Source organism: Canis aureus, chromosome 17 (assembly GCF_053574225.1).
Source record: "Canis aureus isolate CA01 chromosome 17, VMU_Caureus_v.1.0, whole genome shotgun sequence".
Classification (NCBI taxonomy): Eukaryota; Metazoa; Chordata; class Mammalia; order Carnivora; family Canidae; genus Canis; species Canis aureus.
The window spans coordinates 54711424-54736285 of NC_135627.1; the positions used below are offsets into that span (position 1 = coordinate 54711424).

General features: G+C 44.5%; 1 long non-coding RNA gene across 21 annotated transcripts in view; it reads left to right on the forward strand.

Moving 5' to 3' along the window:
- The first annotated feature begins 1271 nt into the window (after positions 1-1271).
- Positions 1272-24862, forward strand: part of LOC144288016 (uncharacterized) — a 174264-nt gene continuing 150673 nt past the window's right edge. For 12 of the 21 annotated variants that reach the window (XR_013355956.1, XR_013355958.1, XR_013355971.1 and 9 more), the window contains exons 1-4: positions 1650-3166; positions 3710-3783; positions 13511-13575; positions 14232-14414. This is a non-coding gene — a long non-coding RNA (uncharacterized LOC144288016). The other 9 variants (XR_013355960.1, XR_013355954.1, XR_013355955.1 and 6 more) reach the window with 9 other exon arrangements.

Consider the following 24862-nt stretch of genomic DNA (forward strand, 5'->3'; position numbering starts at 1 on the left):
ATCAGGGAAATACAAATCAAAACCACAATGAGATACCACCTCACACCAGTGAGAATGGGGAAAATTAACAAGACAGGAAACAACCAATGTTGGAGAGGATGCGGAGAAAAGGGAACCCTCTTGCACTGTTGGTGGGAATGTGAACTGGTGCAGCCACTCTGGAAATCTATGTGGAGGTTCCTCAAACAGTTAAAAATAGACCTGCCCTACGACCCCGCAATTGCACTGCTGGGGATTTACCCCAAAGATACAGATGCAGTGAAACGCCGGGACACCTGCACCCCGATGTTTCTAGCAGCAATGGCCACGATAGCCACACTGTGCAAGGAGCCTCGGTGTCCATCAAAAGATGAATGGATAAAGCAGCTGTGGTCTCTGTATACAATGGAATATTCCTCAGCCATTAGAAACGACAAATACCCACCATTTGCTTCGACGTGGATGGAACTGGAGGGTATGATGTTGAGTGAAATGAGTCAATCGGAGAAGGACAAACATTATATGGTCTCATTCATTTGGGGAATATAAATAATAGTGGAAGGGAATAAAGGGGAAAGGAGAAAAAATAAGTGGGAAATATCAGAGAGGGAGACAGAACATAAAGACTCTAACTCTGGGAAACGAACTAGGGGTGGCGGAAGGGGAGGTGGGCGGGGGGGTGGGGGTGACTGGGTGACGGGCACTGAGGGGGGCACTTGACGGGATGAGCACTGGGTGTTCTTCTATATGTTGGCAAATTGAACACCAATAAAAAATAAATTTATTAAAAAAAAATAAAGGAGCAGGCGAGCAGACGGCGGCGGCGGCAGCGACTGGATCGCCCCGACCGCGGGAACCAGCTGCCCTTCTCGCCCACCCCGCGGCTCCCGCTTCCTCCTCCCAGGCGGACGGCGAATGTGTTTCCGGGAGGAAAACCGTCCCCAGTTCCCGGGCGGGCCCTGACCCCTGGGTCCGTCGGGGCTGGCAGGGCAAGCAGAAGGCGGGGGTGCCCCCGGGTCGCCATCACGGCCAGAGCCCGGGAGCCGGCCGAGGCCCCGGCACCACGTCGTCCCCGCCGGCGACACCTCGCCCGTCGCCTCGCGCTGAGGGGCGGGCTTCTCCGCGCGGCCGCGACGACCCCCGAGGTCGCCCGCCCTCCCAGAGGGCCCAGCGCGGCCCCGGGACAGCCCCGCCCCCGCCGCCCTCCGCGGCCCTTATTGGCCGAGGCTCCTGCCACTCAGCCGAGCGCGCCTATCCGGGCTCGGGCGGGGAGGCGGGGCCGCAGTCTCCTCCCGGCCCCCGCAGCCTCAGGTGCGCCTCCGCTCAGCGCTCCCCCGAGCGGGTCCGCGCCCGCCTGAGCCTCGCGGCCTCCGGCGACCTGCGTGACATCTTTCTCAGACGCTCCTGACCCCGCGAGGGCAGTTCCGCCTCACAGGCCGGACACGTAAGGGCCACCCAGGTCGAAGCACCCGCCCCAGACCCACCTGCTGGGATCGCAGTGAAGGCTCCAGAAGGAACTGTTCGCGGCTTGGCGCCGCCGGCCCGGTGGTTACAATGTTCCGGACTCGTTGCCTCATCTGTGAAATGGGGACAGTAATGTCCGCCTTGGGAAGCTGGTGTGAGGAACACGTAGGAGCGGAGTCTAGCGCCAGGACTGGCCTGTGGTAGGTTATTCGTGAAAAATACCTCAAAAGTACCTCAAAAATTCCCAGGTCGTCTGCCCTCCAGGCTGGGGCTCTCTCTGCTAAACCCAGTGCCGGGGCTAGAGAGCTCGGAGGGTTCAGGGAAGCATTCAGGGGTTCACTGAGTTCTCACATAGGACAGACACCCCTCTAAGGCAAATACAGAACATGATCTTTAACCATTCCTGTCAATAATATATATATATATATTTTTCTTTTTTTTTTTGGTCAGCTTTTGCCAGGCCCTGTTGCACATGCTGTGTGTTTAGTCTTCCCAATGATCTGTGAGTCACATCCTATTAAAATCCTCGCTTTATAGATGAGAAACTGAGGCATCGGGAGGTTAAGTAAGGTATTCATGTTTAAAAACCTAAAAATGGCCAGAGCGAAGGTTTATACCCAACCAATCTAGCTCATAAAGCCCCACGTATTAATGGTTGTGCTTTACGCTACATATGACAAAAGGGATTTGTGACGAGAGCTCACTTTGATGATGGACACTTGTCACCATCTGCAAGATGACGCTGACTTTTCTTGAAACTACTGAAGGGTAAGAGGAAGCAAAAACAAAACAAAACAAAAACAAAACAAACAAACAGAGAGAGAACAAACTAAGCCCTTGATTGTGGACAGACTACATATGGACTGATTATTAGAAACCCAAGTGTAGGGGGATCCCTGGGTGGCTCAGCGGTTTAGCGCCTGCCTTCAGCCGAGGGCATGATCCTAGAGTTCTGGGATCGAGTCCCATGTCGGGCTCCCTGCATGGAGCCTGCTTCTCCTGCCTGTGTTTCTGCCTCTCTCTCTGTCTCTCGTGAATAAATAAATAAATAATCTAAAAAAAAAAAAAGAAGAAAGAAAGAAACCCAAGTGTAGGCGCTATGTTTGGAATTCCATTTTAGCCAGGCGATTTGCACTATCACATCCCTGTGTCTCCGTGGAGGTGCCCGCTATGGAAGAATGGCTGAATGACCTGATCAGAATGGAATGTAGCAGCCGTCTTATCTGACCACAGGGATACCTACCAGGAGAGGAATGCCTCACTTCCTCATGATAATTTTTGAAGACTTTTCTGAGAAGGTGATAATATTATCCAATTACCTCACAATCACAAGGTTTACTGCAGTGACTGCAAACTGTGTGCCTCATTCAGCAAGTGTGACAGAATAAGGAAAAAGAAGATTGAGAGGTGGGATCTGGGAGGAAACCAAGGACCCAAACTGAAGGTCAAATCCTGTGAGGTGGGAGCAGGGATTTTATTTGTCTGTAGGACAAAAAGGGATAATACCTACAGGGGAAAGCAACAAACAGTTCTCCCTGGGAACCAGGTCAGCGTTCTTGCTAAAGTGACATTGGCCTGTATAGCTGTGGTGGCTTGAACTACACAATACCCTTCCATACACAGCTCGTCTTTGTCCAGGTCAGTTTTGACTCGTACCTAATAAAAATACCTAAGGTCTTGGGCTTCACGCCTCTCATCCGGCTTCTCTTCTTTCACCTTTCCGGTAAGCCTGAGAAATATGAAATGTGAAGAGAGAGCTGAGTGGAGGCTAAGTTTTGACCAATATTAGGTGACGTTTGAACCTTAGAGGAGCCTGTGTTCGCAGCCACAGGTCGTTTGTGGGGCAAAGTCACCCACCTCAGGGGCTGGGAAATAGCAGTGAGGTGCACAGACAGCAACAGATGAGTAGATGTGGTGCTGGGGGTTGGGTCTCAGGGGCTCTGTCAACATCCTGAGATGATATTCTGAGTGACCTCTATTCAGGAGGGAAATCTAGGACAATCCTGGTAGAGAAATACTGGTTGTGAGATTTTTGCAGTGTAATTATCCCATAGACAGGAGATGAGTCAAGACGCTTGGAGCTAACAACACCAGTTGTGTGGAAAATGGAGTAAAGGGTGGCATGAGCGATAAAGTCTTAGAAGCTGTGGATTAGACAGTTCAGAGGACAGCTCAGGCCTGTAGGTGTTGGCCACATGGGACAGGAGCAGGGCAGTGGAGTTAAAGACGCAGGGACAATAGCCAAACAGTGTGACTCTTATTCCAGAAATGAAGGGACTTCACCAAACCACCATCCCACAAGCTCCTGCATTCCCACCAACTGGTGATTTTCTTCATGATGTGAGTAATACCTCCTATGCTACTTAGTTCTCAAAGAATGTACCTCTACTTTATGCTGGGGTTTTGTTGTACATCTCCTTTATTCTGTTCACATTTACTTTGTGCAAGGCTTTTAGTAATTGGCTATAACATGCTAACCTTTCATAAGTGATCCTAAAAAATATTATTTTTTCATAGCACTCCAAGCATCTGTGATCTTAGGGAGAATGTAAGAAGCAGTGGGCTTAGCAGACCCTTCTGAATAGCTTTGAATATGTAAGCCAGGTAGACCTAGGCCAAGATAAGGAAAACAGTTCTTACATTTGGAATCTGGAACATTTAAATACAGACACTTTGATGTTCACCTTGGCACCATCATTAGCAAGTGGATTTTCTAAGAGATTGACACATGGGAAGTGCTGATAGTCGTTTTGAGTGCACAAAAATTGTAACTTCATATGGCTGAATTTTATAGAATCTCGAATATATGAGGGGATGTTTAACTTAGTTGACTGAAGGAAAAAACAAACGAGGAACTTTGAGGGTCTAGATCACTGTAGAGTGAGTATTCCTAATTGTAAACAATCCATTAAAAATAGTCTCGCAGGACCTCTAATCATAAACACTAGTTTTATTTATTCATTCACTGTAATAACAACAAGAATCATTGAGCATCTCCTATGGCTCAGTCACTGTGCTAGAGACAGACAAAATGATGGTATCTGTCCTGAAGACGCATACAGAACAGGAGTAAAGGGGTGAGGAAGATGCAATGAATAGTGTTATGGGGAGAGGACCTGGGAGAACAAGAGAGTAGAGCAGAGAAGGAGCTATGAGGGTAGGATTCTGAGGAAAAAACAGAGAGAAGGAAGGACAGGAAGGAAGGAAGGAAGGAGGGAGGAAGTGTATGATCTTATCAAAAAGGTTTGTTATGGGAGAGAAAAATTATAATTAACTAAATGGTCCAAGACAGGAAAGAGCTTTGCACACAGAAATGGGCAGAGGTGACCACATGATTTAAAGAAACAATTTGTGTTTAGAGTGAATATGAATTTAGTGAATCTACAGAAAGAAAGACACTTCTCAGAGGGCTTTAAGCATCTCAAAGTCAGGTGCCATGTTGTATTCATGTTCGCAGACCCTGTGTTGAGTCTGGGACGGTGCCTAGCACAAAGTAGTGCTTAGTAGATGTTGAATTAAACCCATCTGGAAGAAGAAGCTCAAAGTTGAAATTTATCGTATATTTAAACCTTTCTTCTCTCCTATTCCTCTTAGTCCAAGTTGATGAAGTTTCAGTGTGCTCCTTGAAATGTTACATAAGAAAACATATACTTCAGCTTATCTCTGAAAAGGGATGTAGTTATTTAACCTTATAATGTGTGCATATAAGTAGATAACAGAAGTATGTCTTGCCTTAGGGACTTTTTTAGTTCATTATTTGGAATATTTATCGTAAACTCTCTATAGGCAAGACAATAGGAACACAGTGGTGAATAAGATAAACACAGCCCCTGCATTCAAGGAGCTTAACATTTTATAGCTTAGACAATTATTAAACAAATAAGTGAGCAAATATTTTCTAATTATAATTTGTGTAAATAAAATGGAAAACAACATACAGATGCCATGGGGATCTAGCCTGTCTGATAGTGACTGGAAAGGTGCTCAGAGTTTCTTTAAGGAATACATGTTTATTTTTTTTTAATTTTTATTTATTTATGATAGTCACAGAGAGAGAGAGAGAGAGGCAGAGACACAGGCAGAGGGAGAAGCAGGCTCCATGCACCGGGAGCCTGATGTGGGATTCAATCCCGGGTCTCCAGGATCACGCCCTGGGCCAAAGGCAGGCGCCAAACCGCTGCGCCACCCAGGGATCCCAAGGAATACATGTTTAAGCTGGAATCATATGGAGTGGAAACAAGAGTGTTTTAAGTGGAAGGAACAGCAGATGTGAGGTCCATGAAGAGAAGGAAACTGGCCTTCTAAAAGATATGATTATGTGACTATGACTGTTGATATAAACATCTCATGTGAGCCTTATAAAGTATAATTGATTTATCTGTCATTTTAATCCAGAAGAACCTCGCCCATGAGGAGGAAACCCACCTTATTAATTTATTCCAGCATATATTAATCACTTATGTGCCTGACACTTAGCCAGATACTGGAAATTAGAGAAAAGCCTCATGAACCTCTCTTTAGAAGTTCATGTCTTATGGGGAAACAGGTGAACTAACACCGTTATCATACAGTGGGGTTGTTTCTATGCTTTGGGTAAAACCTCCAGTGCACAGGAAAGATATGATCATGTTTGCCTAGTGGAGTTAGGGATGGCTCTCAGATGAACCAGCCTCTGAAGGATGAGGGCATTCCAGGGAGTAAGAGCAGCATATGAGGAGAAAGCATGATATGCTTGGGGAAGAACAATGAGTCAGACACAGGCTACTGGGAATGGCAGGGCAATGGGAAAGGAGGTGAAGTTAGAAAGCTAGGCAGAAATTAGATCTTGAAGCATCTCCAAAAGAAGTTTTTATTTTATTCTATAGCCAATGAAGAGACTACACAGGAGGATATGAGAAATGGAGGTATCTAGATAACTGCAAAGCTTGGGGGAGGGGAGTGAGAGGAACACTTCCAGGACCACTTCTTATGTCTCAGACTTCAGCATGTAATCCCCAGAAGAGCTGACTTGTGCATAAATTCTTGGGATTCTTGATCACCAAATCACTGGTATTCTTAAGACTTTATATTCTTTTTTTTAAAGCTTTTATTTATTGATTCATGAGAGAGACAGAGAGATACGCAGAGACACAGGCAGAGGGTGAAGCAGGCTCCCTACAGGGAGCCCAATGCAGGACTTGATCCCAGGACCCCAGGATCATGACCCAAGCCAAAGGCAGAAACGGAACCAGTGAGCCACCCAGGCATCCCAGGACTTTATATTCTTACAGCCAAAGAGAACTCTCTGCAAAGACCAAAAAAATAAAAAATAAAAAATAAAAAAAAAGTTCAAGAAATAAATAATTTATCAAATCTCAGCCTTCCTTCCCAAACACCTTCTCCTTTCTGACTCCCCCGAGTTGTATAGCTAAAGCAATAATAGCCGCCATGCATTATGTCATTACCATCTATAGCCAAATAAGTGCGTAACCACCAGAGGGCAATGAAAATGTCCATAAAGGCACAGAGTAGTAATTATTTTCGCATTAGCACCAGCCACACTAATATCAACATAGAACAATTAGCATTCCTAACCTCATAGTTATGCTATAACCTCTGCATGTCTTGCCAGAGTAGACTAATGAATGGCAGGGGAGGAATAAGCAATAATAAGGCAGTTGTGCCATGAGACCCCTGCATCCTGACTATGCTGTGGACCATCAGCCACGACGGTGGTAGAAAGCCAGTGGGAGAACTTGGTTTTTATTACCACTGATCTAGCCAGTCCCCAAGCAGAAACCAAAATCCAGCTCCTCTTTCTTTGGGCCCCCAGGAAGTGAACATTTGAGTGGGAGCAAAGCTACAGCAGTAATAACACAGCAGGCAGAGTCCTTTGCATTTATATCTTGTTATGCTGCCCATCACTAAGCAACCATTCTTTGTGCTTAAAACTACACTTCTTTCTACATTGTAACACCTTATTCTTTGAAGGAACCACTCTGGTTTGTTCTAAGAGATCTCCATTCTATTTATTTGCGTGTAGATCAACCACAATAAAAACCAAGCATTTTGAACCTCCAGCCTGATATAGGAGCTTCTCTCTGTTCTCCTAGCATCATATTAGAGCATGGGTTATAAACATCATGTACAATTGCCTATTTGCTTGTCCATTTCTCCCTCCAGAATGAGTTCCTGGAGGGCAAGTACTCTATCTTATCTATGCTTATAGCCACATCCCCAGCACCTAGCATAATACCTGGCTACTTGGACAATACTTTCTAACTGTTGGATGGATGAATGGATGGATGGACGGATAGATGAATGAATGTTTTCCCAGAAATTCAAGTGTGGTGGTCAAAATCGTGATTATTTGGTTTGTTTGTTTATTTATTTATTTTTAACACAAGCTTTTTTTTTTAGATTTTTTTATTTACTCATGAGAGACACACACAGAGAGAGAGAGAGAGAGAGAGAGAGAGAGGCAGAGACACAGGCAGAGGGAGAAGCAGGCTCCATGCAGGGAACCTGATGTAGGACTCAATCTCTGGTCTCCAGGATCACGCCCTGGGCTGAAGGCGGCGCTAAACCACTGAGCCACCCGGGCTGCCCGATTATTTGGTTTACAGAGCAAGACAAGCTAATTGAATGGACTTGGCCAGGAAGAATTAGGCAAAATGTAAGATAAAGAGGACTCAGCCTCTCCGACTGGGTAGGTGTGATGCAGATGAGCCAGGTGCCAGCTGCAGAGGCAAAGCCCTTTTACTCTTCTGGCTAGGAACATCATGCGAGTTACCCAAGAATCTAAATAGCAGAACCACAGTGAGCAAACTGGCTCATTCCTGCATAGACAAGGAAGGGGAGCTGTCTCCAAGTAACTGTGTCTTAAGTTGAATACCCTAGAAGCAGAGCTTGAGGTGAGGAGTCTTGTCTAAGTGATTTATTGAGGACATGCTTTCAGGAGAAAGGGAGTGAGAGGAACAGAAAAGCGCAGGGGAAATGCCAGCATGTAAGCCCAGCTCAGCACTAGCTGCAGTTTGATTAGCATGAGCTTTAGGATTGGTGCCATCTTAACGCTGTGTTTCTCCTTTGGGTCAGTCATTGGCTGTGAGCTGTCCTTTAGGAGCAGGGAACCATAACTGCCTGGTGAACACAGCTTTTGTTCAGTGGAGGGCAATTCTCTGGAGAAGGGGACAACTGTGAGCTGTTAGCACTCAATTCCCAGAGCTGGGGGATGGGTGCAGTGGCGGGTAAAAGGAGTCTGGGTATGGCACCAACAGAATGTGCTGGAACCGGATAGTGTGAAATAATGGTGATTATAGTAATCACTACCATTTATTGAGCACCTACTATATACCAAGTGCTGTGCTAAATGTTATATCTATCTGTCTACCCATATTGTCTTTAGAAAACAGCTACTAAATAGGTAATATACTACCATTTCCATTGGACTGATGAGGAAACTCAGAAAATACCGTAGTTCACACTTAAAATATTTTCTTTCTGTGTCTGCATTCCTATGGCTAGAACCAGGATATTGCACACCCACCTGGCCTAAATTCCATGCATTCATTCAATTCATGAATTCCACCAATAATTTTGAGCACCTATTACATACCACAACTTGGCTAGGCCCTAGGGAGATATCAGTGAATTGATCATCTTGGACCCTTTCCTCAAAGCGTAGAGCTAAGCCTCAGACCCAGTTCTAATACCCACGTGACCTGATTTTAAAATATTGTTTGAAAAAAAATATGGGCACCTGTTGTGTACACTCTATTCCATCAGGCCTTGATCAACAAAAAATCTAGACCCCAGGCCTCTGTAACAATCCCCATGAATTCCTCACATAAAATGTGATTCTGGGTTGGGAAAAATCAGTTTTCAAAATTTTGTACAGACCAAGCACTGTAGGCCCTTTCCCTGTGTGCAGAAGACTTGAGCTTGATGATCTCCAAATCCCTTTCCAGCTCTCAACAGTCTAGAATTCCTTCCGCTCATCTACCCTGCTCTTGGCCAAATCCTTTATAGGGGACTGTCATGGTCAGTGTCACGTGTCTACTTGGCCAAGCTATAGTCATCTATGGAGGTATTTTGTAGATAGGATTCACAGGTACTTAAATTGATTTTAAGTAACAATTATCTTTGATAATCTGGGTGGGCTTTATCTAATCAATTGAAAGGCCTTTTGAGCAAAACAAGTTCTTCTGAGCAAGAAAAAATTCCATCTGCGGACTGCAGCATCAGCCCCTGCCTGAGAGTTTCCAGTTTGCTGCTGACCTGACTTAACACATTGCAGACTTGCCAGTTGCCCTCATAATTCCTTAAGCCAATTCCTTGAAATAAATCTTTCTCTCTCTTTGTCTCTGTCTCTCTCTATATATGCATATGTATAAATACATATATACATACATATATGTAAATGTGTGTGTGTATATATATACACACCTATATATAAAATCTATTCTCTTTGTATGCATATGTATATATATGCATATACATATATGTGCACTATAAATATACTGTATATAGCATATGTATATAATCTACTAGTTCTATGTCTCTTGAGAACTCTAAATGACATAGGGACCCACCATGTCCTTTTATTCTTGTAATATTGTCTGGTGTGATCAGTCCTGTATCTTGTGGTGTGTATAGTTAAGGCCCTCATCTGGTTTACTAGTTGGCAAATAAAGCACATACATTAAGAGTCAATAATGCAGGAGTACAAAAACGTAAGATAAGTTCAGCTTTGATTCAATTAACATTTAGAATTTTGCAATCAGAAAAATCTAGAATTTTTACATACAGGTAGTTCTGTGTTTTATACTGTGCTTGTTTTTTTAAAATTTTGGTCTGTATATGGGTGGGAGGGACCATATCTTTTCATGTTAGGACCTGTGAAGGTATTTATCAAGCTCTGTGTGTCCTCAAGTAAAATGTAAGCTCTATGAGGTCAGAGGTCAAGTCTTTTTTTTGTTTGTTTTTTTGTTTTTTTTGTGACCCTATAGTTCCTAAATGGTGCTTAAGAGAGACACACACATACAGGATATGCTGAGTCAATATATTTTCATTTTGTTTTATTCTCCAGAATATGTTACCTTTGGGAAATGGGAAACAGGCTCAGAGAAATGTAGGTTTGTTTGTTTTTAGGCAAATCAATGTACCATCTCTGAGGGAGAGGCTGCTTCCTCCGTATGGTTGGAGATTTATATCTGAAAAGCATTTCAGAGACTAGCCCTTCTCTTGTTTCTCTGTCCATTGGTAAGGAGCAGATGACTGATACGCATCAGGCTTTGCAAGCATTTTAAGAGAGATTAGTTTTCACAACAGCACATAGGCTATTCTGAGGTAGCAAGAAGGATTGCAGACAGCGGGAGGAATTAAAAGGGACTTTTGCTGAGACTCAGTCTAGACTCTTTCTTGAACACAACCTGGAACAATGGTCTGATGTGTAAACAGCAGGTGTCCAATAAATCTTTGACCATGGATTGACTGATTATTGACCCCTGGATTATTAACACAGCTGGTGGAGAAAATAAGGAGAGGTCAAGGTCCAGAGTAGAGCATTTTTTGAGGGCTCCTAGAGAGCACTTTCATTTATCACTTTTCACAGAAATCATTTGGAAACAACATGACAATTATCCCAGACAGATGTTTGTGTGTAGGAAGTCTGAGGATGTTGAGTCATCAGAGGTACTCCAAGCAAATGGGCAGGACTTTGGAAAGGAAAAGGTGTTCACCATTAGCCTAAGGTTGGCTGAGTTCAAAACCAGGTAGGGACTACATATTTCTGTGAACACCTGACCTGAACCTTCCTCTGGCCATTGAACAATATTCATTCTTTCTTGAACACAACCTATAATAATGATGTGAAGAGTAAACAGCAGGTGTCCAGCTGAGACTTGATCTCGGGATTATTAACACCATTGATAGAGGAAGTAAGGAGAGATCTGTGTCCTTACACAAATAACTTCAGCTTCAAGTGAGAATTTGTCAGCTTGAAAAGAGAAAGCATAATTACTTTTATCATAAAGGAAGGGCTTCACGTTGAGTCCAACCTGTGACTTGAAACTTCTGTTAACCTGAGTGTACACCCTGGGATCTCTCTCTGGCCAAAGATGAAAAATAGTGTTCACCCTGACATTGCATAAATAATGGCTAGATCTCAAGGCCCAAGAAAATGGGGACAGGTTTCTAGAATAAGCAGGTTACGAGAATCAAATAATAAAACGTCTCTGTGTAACAGTGCCCCACATGCACTGAAAATACAAAGCCTCCATCTCTCTTAGGTCTCTGGAAGCTTCTTCTCTGCTGTACTAATTCTGCTACTTTTCCACTGTGTCTGCTTCCTGCCTGCCTTCTTTCCATCCATTTCCCTCCACACTGGCCAGAGTGAACCTCTTTATGCCCTCTCCCCACTTAGAGTCTTTGAAGTAAAAGCCCAGATCCATCACATGTTATTCAGAACTAGCCCCAGCCTTTCCAGCCACATCCCCTCACTATGCCTCCCTCCACATATTCTTTGGTCACATGGAATAGTTTCACATTCTTTTAATGACTCCTTGTTTTTTCAGCTTCAAGGCCTAAAATGCCCTCAGCAAAGCTTTCAGAAGCTTATCAACCCTCCTAGGCCCAGTTGAAATGGGAGTCCCATCTCCTCAGGCTGAGTCTGTTCATCTTTCGTCAGTGCTTTTCTAATACCCCAACTTTTCTATGTACTGTTGTACATGAATTATTCATATGGTACATTCATGCTTTAATTCTTACCACAGTGTGAGCTCCTCAAAGCCATGGGCAGTGTTTTATTCTTTTTTAAAACTCTCTGTACCTCATTTGGTACTTGTCATTTAGTAGGTCCTCAATAAATAGAGTTGAACAAATGAACCAAGTAATTAGTCCAGCAACTGAGATCTACAAGCCTGATCTCCTGCCCTTCAGCTCATATTTGGGTATTTTACTCAAGCATTCTCCATTTGACTATTGCTCTGAAAATCCATGCTCATTGCTATGTCTGATTTGCACCTTACCTCATATTTCTATACATTCTGTATATTCATGGTGCCTTCAATGCATAATCGGTGCTCATATTACAGGAAATAAGCTTCTCAAAGACTGTATAGCATCTAGCATTAGGAAGTGAATACTACTTAAGTCAATGATTTGTGATATTTCTCTGTTATTCAATTCTGTGCTCTGAAAAAAGAGATAATGACACACAGAGTCAAAGACTGGTTCTGAATTCCAGGAATATCCACTGTTAGAGGGGTGGGGATTTGGATTCACTCACTGCCTTCCTGTACTTATTCTCCATCCATTGCTGGCTGGCTGGTGGCCCTCAAATACACAAGGACCCCACTTTGGTGCCTTATTTGGGGAACAGCTGAGTAATGACCTCCCAGAAGTCAAGTGCAGCCCTTGGGCAAAGAAAGAGGCAAGAAACATGCTGATACCCACTTAGAGACCTTGATCAGTAGGGGTGGGGGATGGGTGCTCTACTCTTCAGAATACAGTCACACGTACACCCAAGGTGTAATTCGGCTTGAATCAACCTTCAGAATAAGCAATAACAAATGAGAGCTTTTTGTCATTGCTGTAGCTCCATGAACAAGATTATCTAAGCAATTAGAAGATAATTATTGTCTACAGTCAGAAGGAGAGAAGTGTCAGAATGAGACCAGCAGAAGCAGTGGCATGGCAGATAATTTATTAGATGTTGAGTGGCTGTTTTTCTCTCTGCGGGCCTTTGTGAGAGAAATATCCAAATGCCACAAGTATATCCCCAGGGAGCCGCAGGGTGGCAGGAGCCCAGGATGTGGGAACATAATTGCCTTTTATCTGCTCTGATTCAGGCTTTATCAAATCTTTTGGCTCCCAAGGCATTCTGCAGCAGAAGTGTTCACAGTGTTCCAGCCCTGGGCTCATTGTGCCAGTGCTGCTGGGCACACAAGAGCCCGGGGATCTGTAGAGCCTTCGAGCCCCTTCTTCCTTCTAGGCCTTAGAGTCTGTGCTGCTCATGCTTCCAATAAGCTCTGACCAAGTTTCTTTCTAAGTTCTTTGGAGGCTTCAGCCTTGTCTCCTTTCATTCCAGATTGATTTCTTCTGGGCTCTGTGCCTGTGAGAGACTACAAGGCTAATGATGAACAAGTACTGGTGGTAAAGATGAATTTTGCCCCCTTAGGAGAGAGGGGTGGGGCATAAAGGCCTTTGTAGGACTCTGAACGTCCACCCATCCACCAATCCATCTGTCTGTCCATCCATCCATCCTTACATACATACATACATCCATATGTTCATCTATCATACATACATACAGAGTAAAGCTCTGCTGTGCTCAGTCTGCTCAGAGACCAGGGAGATTTTGTGCTTAAGTGGCTCACAGCAGAGAGGAATACAGACCAGAAATCACATAGGCGTCAGAGATCATTCCCCTCTTCCATCAGCTTGGAGGCTATAAGGAGACGTGGAGATACCCACACACTCCCCAGTGGCCAAGCAGCAGTTTATACATGAAGTTTCAGCCTCCCAGGAAGATTTAGATAAGTGAAACCTACTGTTGCCAGTGCTTGGCCTTTATACAAGACACTCTAATACCTATGGTCACCAGCAAAAGCTGGTGGTTACTGGAGGCATTCAAGGCTCTCTATCTTGTCTGTGTTTTCTCGCACCAAGGCCCCTGCTTTCCCCACAATCCCACCCCACCCCTCACACATACCCTTTCCATTTACACCAGCCATCCCCTGGTATTAGGGTATTGAACTCTCTGACACAATGGGCTGTTTCATACTTTGTTGTCCTGTTCTATCATCCAGGGCCTGGTGAGTCCTCAGCAGCTCCTGGGCACAGTCTGCCACCTTCATCCCTGTGCCCTGTCCATGTCTTCCTTGCACAAGCATTCCAGTATGGGCATATGATCTCAGGTCACCTATTGACTTTACGTATCAGAGTTCACTCATCCTTGGGGCCCTGAACAAAGGCCATGAAGTTTTTTTAAAGTAAGTGACATTAAATATTCAAATATCTTATTCATTTATTGTTCATTATATTTCTCTCATGTTCATTCATTCACTAATTCAAGTTCAGATGCTTATTGAACACACACTGTGTGCCAGGCAATATACCTAATTCAGCTTTCACGGTCTCTTCCCTTAAAAATGTTGTAAATCAGCATCTTAAAATTAACCTTGGAGGGTTGTGCTAACAGTATGTGTTCAAGTGTTGAGGTGACTAGGAGAAAAAAAAATACCATCTTATATTTATTTTTTTACAGAGCATTTTAGAGTCCTCTGGTCAAGACCATTCAGGGTTAAATAAGGAGGGTTTTGCTCATTTGTACTCCAGGGGATCATAGGAGGCAACATGGTTCTAAAATCTGAGCTGTGTGTCCTCTCTGGAGCAAGCATATGTGTTCACCAGCTCCTGATGTCACTTTGAAACGAGGATGGGTGACAGATGGCAATTGTGCCACTCCAAGCATTGTAGGTGGCACTCAGCCACTCTGCTGCATTACTATCACTTTGTACTTTTTCTTCCTTTCCCTTCTTTTTCTCTCCTGTCTGCTTTCTTTTCCCTTCCCCTTTCTCTCTTTCAGATGACTTTATCATCCCATGCATAGGTATCCTTAGGCATTACTTAGCATCTGACACTTGACTTCCCTTCATTCCTAGGCTGGATTACACCTAAAGTCCAGAATGTGAAATTGGGGGGAGGGGAGGGACAGAACTGGTCCAACCTCTGTCCCTCAGGCTATTAATGACTCCATTCCATGCCAGACACCGTGAGGTGAATGAGCTGAACCAGCCACTCAGCCTGGGCCATCAATAAGGAAGGACCCAGGAAAGGGACAGTATAGCTTTGTCTGGTTTAAACAGAAGAACTTCAAAGATATACTTAGCTCCATGTAGACAAAGGCCTGGAAACAGAGCCCAGGCATTCTGCTTAGGGTTTCACATTATTGCAAAGCCAGGGAACAGGAGCAGAAAGGGAATGCTTGCTTTCACCCAACACATACAGACCCCCCCCCTCCCCTTATCTCAACACTAGTTTCCCTAAACCCTGCCCAGGAACAGTGTATCTTGACTGACCCGATTTATTGGAGCAGAAGAGGAAAAGAAACAGCCGGCCCTAAATGTCAAGGTGAGGAGAGTGTAGCCTGGCTAGAAAGAGAGCCAAGAGTGTTCTTGGGGTGTAGCACGTGACTGGGATCCTCAGGCCTGGAGGGACCAGGAGCCAATTCACGTGGGAGGTGTCGGGAATGCAAAGTCGGCTGTAGACTCAGCACATTAAAAATGTCAAGAACAAGGCAGAGAATAATGCGAGGGGAAGAGTGCCTTCTGTTTTGTGGGAGGCAGGTTACAAAATGTTAGAAGCGCACGTTTGCTTTCATGTGTCTGCTTGGTTGCAAGTCCAATCTGCTGTCTGCTGGAACCCAGGAGAACTGATGGGAAAGTGGCATCCAGGAACCCACTTCCATTCCAGGGAGCTCTGGCTCTACCTTCCCATGCTCCAGAGATTTCTCTTGCTGCTGCATGAAGAGGAATTTATAGAGCAAGTCAATCCAGGCACAGTCAATGAAAGTGAGCATTTATGGCATTGCTCATCAGGCCTGAGAGCTAGTAAGGAGTAGCTGAGGCCGCACCTGCTCAGAAGTCCATGTGGTCGGCAAAACGAGATAAAACAACAGGGAACCTCCACACTTACTTCGACTTGGCATTGTTTTTTAAGACACTGAGTTCAGTTCTCTGTTTCTCATCCATGCAGCCCTGATGCGGGGGCCCTCCGGGATAAGTAGGAGAAGACATTCTTCCAACCTGAAGAGCTCTGTAATTTATTACTAGCAGAGTCACAGTCTTCCCATTCAGCGGCTGAAGAAGAGCAGTGCCCAACCAGGAGGTGCACGCTTGCCACTCTCAGCAGGTGCCTGACTGTGTGGAAGGCCCCCACATATGTGGTGCTCCCGGGAGGAAGGAGCTGGGCCACTGTCTTAGGAGGAACTTCTGGAACTTAGTTTCCCCATTGTTAAAATCTGAGTAGTAACACCTGCTCAATTCACCTCCAGGAGTTGTGGGCAGACTCAAAGGAGCCCATCATATATCTGGAAGCACCTTCACATGGAAGGGATGCTCATTGCTCAGCCTTGGCGCATTCCACTGATTTTAGGCTCTGAGACTCTGGTCTTACTGGCTGAGCCCTCTCAAAGAGATCTTTCCCTCACCCCCAGTGTGGCATTCTGTTCAGGGAGGGCAGCATGTCCCTTAGTCTGGAGGACTAGGCTGTTACTTGCAATTGGTCCAGGCAGATCAGGTCCAGGACCAGGACACTTTCAGGGGCTCTCAGAACATGCTCTGGGAACAGGCCGAGCAGACTTGCTTGCTGTCTGGGTGGTGCCCAGCCCCTCCTATCATTTAACTCTATGTCAAACAGCAGATTCCTGAATCACTATACAAAGTGATTGGAGGGATGTAACTTCCTCAGAACATGGCTAGGGATCAGCCATTATGCTTAACATGTGTCATTCAGGCCTCTGGGATGTCAACAGAGAAGCCCATGTCAGCTGGACCCTATCTGTCCAGCTGAATCAAGAATGCTTGTCATTTCCTTGGGATGGGCTGCCTTCAAGGGCGAACTTGATGCCCGAGAGTTGGAAAAACGAACAACTTTGAAGGTAGACTCAAGGTTTATCGCACAAACACGGGGAACAATGCTCAGGTCTGTAACAACAGTAACAAACCCATTGTAATATTCAGTGTGGGCTCAGCCAAGGTCCTTGGGGAGTATTAGCATGGGGAGGGTGCTGAGCCCTACAGCAGGGCTCCAGAAGAAAAACTCTTATCATTACCCAGTTAAAAACAATGTAAGCAAAGCAACGCTGTGACGGAAACATGTTGATGGTGAGGGAGAGACTTGAGGGAGACTCTGAGCAGTTCCCAGAATACATTCCCACGTAAATTCAAAGAATGCTAGTGGAGAAAAGCCACTGCTCGCTCTCTTTTAAGCCAAATAATATCTTCCTGCCGGAACAGAGTTGTTCTTGGCAATTGGAAGTAAATGTGAGGAGGGAATCAAAACACGATGTCTGAGAAAGGAATCCATAAGAAATCTGAAGTCAGGGACATGGTGAGAAATAACAAAGAAAGATGAGTTGGTAGCAGGAACAAAGCTTAACTGTACCAAAGGAGATGGCACATTGGCTTCTAGAATAGGGTCGGTGACAGCTCACACTTGGTAGAAGAGCTGGGGCAGCCGAGCTGCAGATATGTGCCTCCTTCACCTCCATTTTGAGGGCTTAGAGGAAGGTCCCTGCCCAGTTGTAGTGACTTCAGGTCAGGCTCCTGGAAGCTGAGGCCCCAGCACCCCGCTGCCTCGCACCAATTCCAGAAGGACATTCCAGGATCAAATCAGTGAGGTTTCACCTTGCAATACAGAAAGTCAACACAGAAGGTAGTTAAGCCTGGCAGAGAGTGTTCTCTTCCATCTACCTTCAATTACAGAACTGCCTCTGGGGGACTTTGGCCAGTTTGACAAATGGCAGAAGTATTTGGAAGACATTTTTGCTGGCAAAGGGGAGTGGATGATTTGGCATAGACGTGCTGCTATAGCTCTTTGTACAAAACTGTAGATGATGGATGGGCAGAAAGGCCAGATTCCTTTCACCTCTTGTCACAGCTAATGTCCTGGTGACCATGTGCAGACTCCTCAAGTATTAGCATTTGGGGGAAGGTGAAGTTCTCTGTGGTGGCAAGAACAAATTCATCCCAAACACTATACATTCCAGCTAGAGGCATCAGCGTGTTCACATGAATCACCAGACGGCTACCCTTGCCCGACTCCAAAATCCTGAGTCACATACACAAATACCCACTGTTTACAGAAGCACCTTTCTCCAAGAGGCTGGGAGCAGTTTTTAAGCTGCTAGCTCATCCTCAGCATGTCCCCTGCAGGGAGAGCAAAAGGTGGGGAAAGAGGAATTATAGACATAATCATCTGCATTTTATGTGGGGAAACTGAGGCTCCAGCCCTCAAGTGAAATATATAGACATTTATGAGTCAGACACTGCCCGTGGAAGAACCAACATGAATGATTCTGAATCCTAAGTAGACTGTTTTCTCATGCAACTGTTCTCACACAACCTCAAGACAGGTGAGCCAAAATGCAGACTCACTGTATTTTATGTTTATAACCAATTTCCCACCCCTCATTCTATCTGTGGCTTCTGCTCTGTGTCACTGTGACCTTCTTATTGATTTTAGAGGCCTCTTGACCCTCCTCTCCTTTACTCCTGACTGGGCACCTCATTCCTGACATTTACTTCATTCTTGACCATTACCTGATCCTCAGTATTTCTCCCATTTTTATTCTCTCCCCCTTTCCCCCTACCTGTTCCTGACCCATTCACCTTGATGCCCAGAGGTAGAATTGGTAATTGGGTGAAGACTGGAGTTGGAGGGAGTTCACAGAAGGAATATAAAATGCCCATTTTACTTATTTATTTTTGAAAATCAGAACATTTATTGGCTGAATTTTTAGGCTAAATCTAAATATCCTCATGTCAGAACAACTGCAATAATATTAAATATTATTTATTAATATATTATATTATATTATTATATTATTAATATATTAAATATTATTAAATATTAAAATAGCTGCATCCAAAGTTCTAAAAGTCTAGATGTCACCTGCTTCTGGCTGACTTTGATCCTCTTTTTTGTGGCATTGCCTTCTGTTCTGCTGTATTCCAGTGTGTGGTTGTTCAGAAGAGGAGTTAGCACCAGGGTGGCTTTCTGCTCTGTTGTTCCAAGTGAGGACTATGTAGGTGTCACATATGAAACCCATCTAGAAGCCCAACTGGATGCTAATGGCCTGGCCACGTGTTTCTACCTCCCTATGAGGCAGCTGAGCTGGCATCCATCCTTTCCCCAACCTCCTTCCTGCCCCCATCCACCCACCAGCTCTCCTTGGGTCAGAAATGCAGTTCTCTGGTGGTGCCAGACAGCCAGATGATGCTGAAGAAAAGAAAGGAAAAGGAAAAGCAGATTTCTAAATTAAGCACAAGTCTCATTTATAAAAATAAATAGCCACAGCCTAGCAACAAGCTGACAGCTCAGCTTCCCTTCGTGATGTAACCTCTGTGGCTGGAGCGGGGGATGACACAGCCCTCAGAGGGCCCCACGCCCTGGGCCCTCCCCATGCATAGTACTCATCTGGAGAGTGCTGACAGTGGCACTTTGAGGAACCAGCTTCTCACTCAAGGCCAGGCTCCAAAGGAGCAGAGAGGAGCCAGAGCTTTCCAAACTTAGCAAGGCCCTTAAATACTTAAAAACTCTTGGCAGTAACTAACACACCTGAAGCAAAAGCAGTTGGAGTTCTGTGGGCTATTCTGTCAAAACAGAACCCCCTCCTTGAGACCTTGACTTCTCTATTCACCGCTGAATGCCCAGTATCCAGCTTAGCATGTGGCACACACTGGGCGCTCCATAACTAGAGGTGGGTATGAATGAATGGATGGGTGGATGCTGTCGTCCCATCATCTCTGCCACCCAAACTCTGGGCTCCAAATGGTGTGAACTCCAGATGAAGAGAGCCATAATTTCCTGATTTTGACATCTACCAAAAAGGCAGTCAGTGTTCCCCAGGATTTGAGTCAATAGCTGGGGTGAACACCAGTGAGGTTGTTAAAGGATGTAGGCTTCTACTGCCCCAGGTGCAGGCGGTGTGGACTTCACATATGGAGAGGGGCACAGGGTACGGGAAGCATACTTGGTAACAATTGTCAGCTCTGGGGCACCTGGGTGGCTCAGTTGGTTAAGCATCTACCTTTGGCTCAGGTCATGCTCCGAGGGTACTGGGATCAAGCCCCACGTCGGGCTCTCTGCTCAGTGGGGAGCCTGCTTCTCTCTCTCCCTCTGCCTGCCACTCCCCCTGCTTGTGCTCTCTCTCCATCAAATAAACAAATAAATAAAATATTTAAATAATAATAATAATTGTCATTTCTGCCAAACCTTCTCTCATTCTTTAGGCAGCATCAGCTTCAAGGGTGAGGTATTGCTGAATAGAGAAGCTACCGAACAAAATAGTACATGAGTTTCTGGTTAGTCCTTCTGGGAAACAAAGTAGAGCCCACAATGCCCTTGGAGTCTCCATAGACCAAACACATCAGAAATGGACCATAGTGTGGAAGATTTAATCCCATCACCAACCCTCCCAAGTCATGAAATGATTCAGTAAGGCCAGGGCAATTCTGACAGTCCTCAGAATACTGAACATTAAATAATCTTCTGACTTCCATGAGGATCCTTTTGAGGTTGGAGGGGACAACCCTGACTCCTAGAAGCAGTGTTTCTGTGAGGTTTGATATACTCCCTAGTGACCAGAGTGTGGTGGAAGACAGCACGTCAAAGTCCTAAATCACCATCTCAGAGCAGGGGCCCTAAGTTAAAAAGATCAGAGAAATTAGCCCACAATTCAGAAATCCGTCCTTAGACACCCTTGTCTGGCCTGGCCAGAAGCAGTAAAACAACATCCATGTCAATGAGAAGATCCTTAATTAAATTCAGATGTATAAGAATATATTACCAGTCTATTTTTGGAATAATGATCTATGATGGAAAAAAAAAATCTAAACAGCAACAAAAGTGGTACAATTGCATTGGGCTTCACATAACAGCACACAACAGAAAAGCAAGAGTCCTCATAGACTCAGATCATTTCAATCCCACAGCCTTCCAAAGCCCAAAGCTACGGATGGCACTGGGACATTTAGGAAGAAGGACTCCAGCAGTGACCTGATTAGAAGTGTGACCACAAGGGCACAGCCCCAGGAGAGGGTAATAGAGACTGATCAGGCTACCCTCAGATCTAGAGACATCTCTGGTGATACCAAGAAGAGCCCTCTGTAGAACAAGCCAACCATGGCATTCATAACCACAGTCCTGTGCTCCAGTCCGGGAAGGGCACAGTGTGTCCCATGGGTCCCTAACGCTCTTTCCTAGGGTTTCTGCTTCTGAAATGGCTGCCTAGTGATAAGATGCAGCTGACCCCCATTCTCTTTAAGCAGAAATTCAGAAATTACAGAAATTCATGAGAACAGAATCCAGGACTTGACTTTGTGTCCTTAGCTACTTGGAAACTGTTTTCTCATCTATAAAATGGGGAGAGTAAAAGCTCTGCTGTCTGCCTCCCAGGATCATGTGAGGATCAAATGAAATACTGTTATGTTCAAATGCTTCTCAGTCTACAAGCTATTGATTTGTATGATGATATTTTCTAAATTGTTAAAGTATACAGTGAGAAGTTTGTTTCTGATGTGGGGAATGCAACTTCCTTCATCCCAAACTTTCAGGGTGCTGCCTGGTTTTTGGTGTGCCAGAGTTTACTCCATCCTAGTCGTAATCCTAATTTTTGGCAGGGATCCCTGGCCTATTCTTTTGGTTTCACATACCAAGGACTTCTAACATTTGTGTGTGTTTGTGTGTGTTTGTAACTGTTTATCTCCCCATGTAATCCTTGAATAAATGCTAGAATTCTAGAATGCATGTGAGACTTTGGGGTGTGCATGGTCCACTCCTACACTTTGCAGATGGAGGCCCAGGGCACAGACATTTACACACCTGTGCCAGGTCACACACTGAGTTTTGCTTGCTCTGTCCTTGGCTTCTCTCACAACCTGGTGGTATCTACTCTCCACTGGATCTTTATGGGCCACGGTTCACATTAGGTGCTTCCCTCCATAATAGCCACATCTCCCCCAATTTTGAGTGAGTATAATTTGTTAGGTTTGTTATTTAGAATATGGGGGGGAGGGTTCATTGAGTGACAGTTCCTCTACCATCTGTTCACCTTCCTTTCCAGCAGATGAGCTTACATCTATCTAAGTAAAAAACTGAGGTTATTTTGTCTGAAATTCACCCCTGGTTTTCTTCATATCTAGATGTGCAAATGAAGAATGGTCTTTTATTATGTCTATAACAACATCTTTACATGTTTGCTAGAGCCTAGGGTGACTAATTATTCTGATTAGCCCAAGACTAAGGAGGGAATCCATGGGACTTTCAGTGCTACAGATGTCCCAGGAAGACCGAAATAAGTTGATTGCCCCAGTAGGTCCCTTACCCTCTCCCCTTTCCAAACAAATAACAAATAATTATTGAATGAATTGATACCAAATAATACCACATTGCCATGTGAGATTAGAAGTCAGGAAGAAAAAAAAAAGGAAAAAAAATAGAAGAAGTCAGGAAGAAAACTGGAATGAAGGAATGAATGAATGGATGAACGAATGAACAAATGAATCAAATAATTTTTTAAAGATTTTTATTTTATTTGAGGAAGAGAGAGCATAAGGAGGGGGAGTGGCAGAGGGAGAGGGAGAAGCAGGCTCCTACTGAGCAGGGAGTCAGATGCAAGGTTCAGTCCCAGGACCTGGGATCATGACCTGAGCTAAAAGCAGATGCTTATCCTACTGAACCACCCTGAAATAATTTGCTTTTATTTTATTTTATTTTTTATAATTTGCTTTTAATAAAAAGATCCATGAATGGGGGAGAGAGAGAGAGAAGCGGGAGGAGGATATCCTACTATCCAGGTGAACATAAGAAGACAAAACTTCAATTAAAGGATTCATATAAAGATGTAAATCCCATTCATCAGGAAGAAAAAAAAACTTGATGGTAAATTAGAACAATCCACATTACACAAGAAACAGACCATCATAGTGCTTCCTAATTGTTTTAACTTCATGACACACATTTTTAAAAATTATAATGTCTGCGACATGTGGTGAACTAGAAGGAGAAGTTACCTAAGGCCAGAGGTGACCAAGTGAGGGACTTCTGGACCACAGAAACTCTCAGCCCCCTGAGGACTGAAAGCGCCAGTATCTCAGCTCACTTGTAACCCACTGACCTCTTTGAACCATAAGACTATAGCATTAAGGCTGAAACACACAGGTCTAGACTCTGCTCCATTACAAATCTGAAATCCACATTTTCTCTTGGTTTCTGGTGAAACTAGCAAAAGCCGAGGGAGTCAGACTCCCTCTGATGACCCAATCTTTCAAAGCTTCCTTGATGAGCATTTACTACAATGATACTAGTGCAGGTTCCTGTTTACATTTCTACTTCTTTGGTCCAGGTTTGTCCCGTATGTACACAGAGTTACAGGTTGAGCAATGACCTAATGACTGGCAAAAAGGAAGTAATCCTCGATCACGTTCAGCCTGCATTTAGTTGCTGACCTGAAATGAATTTTACAAACAAACAAACAAAAAAAATTAAAAAGATATTGACAACAATTTAAAAATTCAGAAATTTCTCATTAATAAATTCAAATAAACTGGCGTCCTTGAAAAATGGGAAAATCTGACAACTCGGCCACAATTCCCCCTGTGGCTAAGAAGTGCAGTGGATAGGAGTGTTGGATGCCAGGGTTCAGATCCCATCCCCGCTACTTACAGATAACCATATTCATCAATTTAACCTCTCAAAATCTTGGCTTATCATTTTTATTTTGGTTTTTATTTTCGTTTTTTAGAAAGAGAGAGAGTACACATATATATATGAACTGGTAGAGGAGGGGCAAGGAGAGAGAATCTTAAGCAGGCTCCATGCGCAGCGCAGAGCCTGATGTGGGGCTCAATCTCATGACCCCAACATCATAACCTGAGCCAAAATCAAGAATTGGATGCTTAATTGACTGAGCCACCCAGGTGCCCCATGTCTCTCATTTTTTAAAAAATTTTATTTATTTATTCATGAGAAACACAGAGAGGAGGGGGAGAGAGAGAGAGAGAGAGAGAGAGAGAGGCAGAGACACAGGCGGAGGGAGAAGCAGGCTCCGTGCAGGGAGCCTGATGTGAGACTCGATCCCAGATCTCCAGATCACGCCCTAGGCCAAAAGCAGAGCTAAACCGCTGAGCCACCTGGGCTGCCCTATGTCTCTCATTTTTACGGACAATGTTAAACCAATAGTATTTATTTTTGCGTCCAGAAAAATGCTTGAAACAGTGGCTAGCATATAATAATCATTCAGTAAATGTCAGTGATTCCCCTCTCACCTCCCTTACACAGGTAGCTTTGCTATTTTTCAGAGCATAACTGTTGGTCTGAATAGTTAAAAAAAAAAATGAGCTTGGCAACTGTGGTGCCTCAGGTCACTAGATAATAACCCACGTCTGCAACATCTCCTGGGTTCATTGGCCCCATCCCCAGCCTGACATGTGTCCCTTCTTGTCTGAGCTTCTCCCTCATCCTGCAGGAGCCCATAATGAGACTGGACAGCAGGGCAAAGTACACATGTTCTTTCTGGACAGAAGAAACATGGTTCCCCTAGTTGCTTCAAGGTGTCTCATCCACTTTCTAATATCAAGTCTTTCCCAGCCATTTTGCCCCTTAGGTCCCCCCTCCCAGCACATATAAGGAGAAAACCTTTTGAGTAATTCAGTTA